This window comes from Gymnoscopelus microlampas, assembly GCF_963454915.1.
Source record: "Gymnoscopelus microlampas genome assembly, chromosome: 10".
Classification (NCBI taxonomy): domain Eukaryota; kingdom Metazoa; phylum Chordata; class Actinopteri; order Myctophiformes; family Myctophidae; genus Gymnoscopelus; species Gymnoscopelus microlampas.
The window spans coordinates 51201675-51206954 of NC_139947.1; the positions used below are offsets into that span (position 1 = coordinate 51201675).

Consider the following 5280-nt stretch of genomic DNA (forward strand, 5'->3'; position numbering starts at 1 on the left):
AGCGCCGGTTTCCCAAACCTTTTAGCTCAAAGACACCAGATTACTTCCTTGTTTGAACGCAGGTTGGTAAAAATAAACAAAACAACAGACAAATAATTCACCCCAAAAAAAAACGTTAACCAAACATCTCATTCTGTCCCATGAAGGCCATGAACCAACCATACTGGCCATAAGTTGCGTTTTTATCGTCATGATTTTTGTTTTTTGTTTTTTGTTTTAACTTCTTTCTTTGACTGATTAATCTGCCTGTAAAAGACATTAAGTTCAAGCGGCCTCTCAGATAAAGCTGGGTCTGGGGGGGACGGCCGAGACAGGAAAATAAAAAGGGCCTATATTTCTGGTCAGAAAAACTTCACAAAGTGCCAATGAAAAGAACATTTTTAAAAAAGGAGAGAGAAAAAAAAAGGTATACTGTGCGTTATATACCTAAACGTTAATTGCACTAACTTGCACTGCGCATAAAGACATGTTTTTATACATGGGGGATTTTATACCAACATTGAGATGACTAGATGAGTTCTCAAAGAGTTCTTTTTGTTGTGTGTTTGTCATCTGGGGGAGGGGTCGTCACTGCCTTGATTGATGAAATGGGGGTTCAGGGATGGGTGTGTGTGTGTGTGTCTGTGTGTGTGCGTGTGCGTGTGCGTGTGCGTGTGCGTGTGCGTGTGCGTGTGCGTGTGCGTGTGTGTGTGTGTGTGTGTGCGCGCAGCTCGGCCGGACTGGGTTCTCTAGAAACGTGCCAGGGTTTTATTGTGGCACGGCGGTGCTTGCAGTTCGGGGTCGTGTTCACTGAGGAGATTTATTTCCGTCTGAGAACGCCATGGCGTCTAATCTAGCTCTCAGCGAGCAGATAACTGACTCTGCCATCCACTCCAGTTACAACAAATTGAGAAAACTATATGTTGTTGCTTCACCCCATGAAGCCTTGAATACATGGATATATTTTGGTTTTTGTCGCAATAATTTGATGCCCGGGTGTATTTCCGGTAGGAGACACAAAGATTCTACTTTGTGTCTCCTACCGGATACATTAGCCGGTAGGTAGTGATAACTGCCATTAAGCTACAAGATTAGAAGGGTTATCATACCAAAATATAAACTAGAGACATGTAGGAAGACAAAAATACAAAAACTTTACGGTCACCTTAGGTGGTACCAATTTGTGAAAATATCAGTGTTGGCCCCTGGACTACTCTCTATGGGTCTGGTTAAACCCCCCGCCCCCGTTCCCCATAAATCTCACCTTTGGGCTTCCTTACCTGGAAATAAAATGAAAAAGCTTTTAGCATAATCAACGTTTTACTGAGCTGAGGTTATAACCATACGAATGCAGCTGGTATATTTTAGTTATGGATACCAATGTGTTGGTTAGTGCAAGGCCAATAATTTAACGGATGAGCAAGTGCAACTTAATCCCAGAAAAGTACAAGCCAGTACATACTGTAGGAAGATGGAGATTGTGTGTGTGTGTGTGTGTGTGTGTGTGTGTGTGTGTGTGTGTGTGTGTGTGTGTGTGTGTGTGTGTGTGTGTGTGTGTGTGTGTGTGTGTGTGTGTGTGTGTGTGTGTGTGTGTGTGTGTGTGTGTGTGTGTGTGCACGTGTGTGTGTGTGTGTGTGTGTGTGTGTGTGTGTGTGTGTGTGTGTGTGTGTGTGTGTGCACGTGTGTGCGTGTGTGCGTGCGTGCGTGCGTGCGTGCGTGCGTGCGTGCGTGCGTGTGTATAGTGGGGGGCGATTTCCACTGGGCCGGACGGGGGCGGGGGGCATAAGGCAAAGCAGTGACGATATAGATGGAGGTTTAGTTTCAGGGGCGTTCCTGTACATATGCAACATAAAGAGATCTGTGTGGCTTTTTCATATATTGTTGTTTCTGTGTCGCTTGTTATATGAAAAGGAAAAGGATTTGTTTTGTTTTGTTTTTGTTTTTATGGTAGAAGTTGCTCAGATATTTTTCTTTGTTTGTTCATTATTCTTTTCTTTTTTTTTAAAGGCAATTGAGAAGCTATAGTGAACATAACCTGTAACAAAGACTCAATGTATATTGTAGCTTTAGAGGCAAAAGGGGAGAAAAAAAAAACATGTTGAATGTAAAACCTTCAAAAAAAAGAAAATGTCTTTCATTAAAATGCTATTTCTCTTGTTGTAAATGCTGGCTAGTGTTTGTACTGGCTGTATAGTGAAACCTGTAGCTTTGTTTATGAGTTCAGTATGGAAAGAAAAGGATAAAAAAAAAAACACTTTTAACCCACACATAGACAGCTATCAGCCACACTTCTATGACTCATATGGAGATAACGCAGCCGTGCAGTATTGCTTCACTGTCTGACTCTGTGCAATGACATGCTTTAACCCTTTAAGACCTGAGGCCGCGTCTAAAAAAAATCAAAATCCTAACAATTTTTCGGAAAAAAATATTTTTAGAAAAAATATATTTTTCGAAAAAAACAAAATCGGAAAAAACATTTTTTCACGATTTTTCAAAAATAGCAGATCTACAAGCTCATAGCACGGCACTCGGTGCCGCGCTATGTGCTTGTATATCTGCTATTTTTGAATAGCCAAAGAAATCTAATGCGTTCCAGGTCTTAATGGGTTAAACAAGAACTAATAAGCTTTTATTCACGGTGCAGTGTGAGGTACCCGCTCACACTGCCCGCTGTCCAGCCCTGATTTATACGCCCCAAAAAAATAGCAGACCTATAAGCTCATGCAGCGCGTTGTGAGCTTATAGGCAGTGGTGGAAAAAGTACTCAAATGTTTTACTTCAGTAAAAAGTATCAATACTGCGATGTAGAAATACTACCGTTACAAGTAAAAGTCCCGGAATTCAAAATGTACTTGTGTAAAAGTATATATATAAGTATTTGCATCAAAATCTACTTAAAGTACCAAAAGTAAAAAGTACTCATTATGCAAAATGTCCCATTTCAAGTTTTCATATGTATGCAGATCTTTTGAAAATAGCAAGATCTACAAGCTCACAATGCGTTGCGAGTAAAAGTTTAATATTGGCCTCTGAGATGTTGATGTGAAGTAAAAGTATTGAAAACTGGAAATACTCGAGCAAACTACAAATACCTCAAAATTGTACTTAAGTGCAGTACTTGAGTACATGTACTTAGTTACTTTCCACCACTGCGTATGGGTCTGCTATTTTCAGCATCTAAGTTTAACCCATTGAGACCTGGAACTGTCTCATTTTTAGATTTGAGCTAAAAAGCATTATTTTACACTTTGGGCTATTCAAAAATAGCAGATATACAAGCTCATAGCGCGGCACCGAGTGCCGCACTACGAGCTTGTAGATCTGCTATTTTTGAATTATCGTGAAAATGTGTGCAAATCTTTGAATATATATATTTTTAAAGCGAACATTTTAAACTCAAATCTTTGCGTCTGGGGGTCCCTGGAACAACATATTTTGATGGGGGTCGGCGGCCAAATACATATCGTTTTGGGGGTTCTTGATGTGAAAAAGATTGAGCACCACTGATATAGAAACATACGTTTTTCAGAAAACTGCTGAGATTTAGGAGACGTGTAGAATCGGCTTCAGGTCTCAATGGGTTAAATCAGGCGTCACTCTTTCTTTCTCCCTGCCAAATAGTACATTGTCAGAAAATGCGTTGTTGTTTGTGTAGTTGTGATGATACGTTGTTAGGCAGGATCACCTTTTTGACCATTTGGTCTTTCATGATTTCTTTTTTTTTTTGTTTAATCTTGTGGGAGTCCTTTTTATCCTGTCCTGCACATTCCAATAGACAGCATGCTGCTTTATGTTATGTCTTCCATTCATTTTGTAGATTGGAACATAAAATCCTGCCCATTTTCTCCTCCCCCACTACAGTGATACGTCTGTCATTACCTCCTCGTCCTTAATAACTTTGATCTCTCTCTCTCTCTCTCTCTCTCTCTCTCTCTCTCTCTCTCTCTCTCTCCCTCCCCTATTGCGCGCAATCCAGCTTTATCCAGTACAGTAGTCCTTACCCTAAGTCTATACCCAGTTATTAAGCTAAACTAAAAAACCCTTGAAATGTGCATCGTTAAAAAAAAAAAAAAAAAAAGCCTTCATTTTCCAAATATGTTTTGCAAAAAGACACGAAAGAAATGGTAAAATCTGCTCTTTTTGTTGATTTGAATGTTCGTTCTTGTGTTTATAACTCAAGCAGCAGCGAAAGAAACGCCAACAGATCTCCTTCCAAATCAAATTGAATGCATTGCAAAAGGCAGCTCCACTTCACCTCCGTTTCCTCTACTGTTCTCTTACATTGTTGTTTTTTTTTTTTTTTTCGTCTTGTATTCAACTTTTACCTGCTGTCACTAATAGGCTCTATGCACGGCAGCACATATTGGAAAAGAAATTGGGCCTCTTCCTTACTGCCTTCACAGGTGTTACCAATGATTCCAATGAAGGCTCTGTTCCATTTAGCGTAGCACAGTGGTTCTCAGACTTTGTAATTTCAAGGAGCCCCATAATAACTCTGAGAGTGTACAAATGGAACCAAATGGACCCGTAAGGGTCCATTTGGTTCCATTTGTACACTCTCAGAGTTACACACCCGTAAGAGGTCCATTTAGGGTCCCTGGACCACACTTTGAGACCCACTGGTGTGGCAGAGTGTTTCCAAGTGAGCCAACATGCACAATATCAACACCCTGACTCTGTTTAGACCAGAATGGAACAGAGCCTTCATTAGCATCATTGGTAACACCTGTGAAGGTAAAGTAAGGAAGAGGCCCGATTGCTCTCCAACGTGACTGTGGCTGTGCGCATACTAGAGCCTATTTTATTGTGTTTTTATTTTCCTTCTCCTATTGTTGTGTCTTTATTGAGCCTTACAGTGGCTGATGTGAAACTGACCTTTTTAGTTGCTTTATTTCTTTGTTTTGTTTTCTCATGAACTGATTGATTGATTGATTGATTGATTGATTGATTGAGGTTCTCTCATGATGTCTGGTGGTTCAGATTGTTGTTATGCATGTCCAGCATCGCTCATGTAACCCCCCCCCTCCCTCCCCATTTGTTTGTTTGTTTTTTTGGTTTCGTTTTTTGTGAGGAGATACAACACTGAAGGGTTTTTTAATGCGTCCGAATTGCCCCTTCGGTTTAGCTGATGACCCAAGGCTGGTTTTATCCGGCTGTTTGCGTGTACCACAGCCCCCCCCCCCCCCCCCCCCATAGCGCTCCTTTATTAACACATTGACTGCCTGATATTAAAACATTGTTTTCTGTTATCCCCTTGCCAGCGTTTATTTACCTTTAAATAGACGATCTTCGAAACGC

The 5280-nt window shown here is 40.7% G+C and overlaps 1 long non-coding RNA gene across 1 annotated transcript; it reads right to left on the minus strand.

Annotated features, from left to right (window-relative positions):
• Positions 1-1944: 1944 nt before the first annotated feature.
• LOC311052915 lies at positions 1945-4462 on the minus strand. The gene is made up of 2 exons (XR_014601572.1): positions 2596-4462; positions 1945-2347 (listed from the first exon to the last, which is right to left on the minus strand). It is a non-coding gene; the product is annotated as an uncharacterized lncRNA (long non-coding RNA).
• Between the last annotated feature and the right edge of the window lie 818 nt (positions 4463-5280).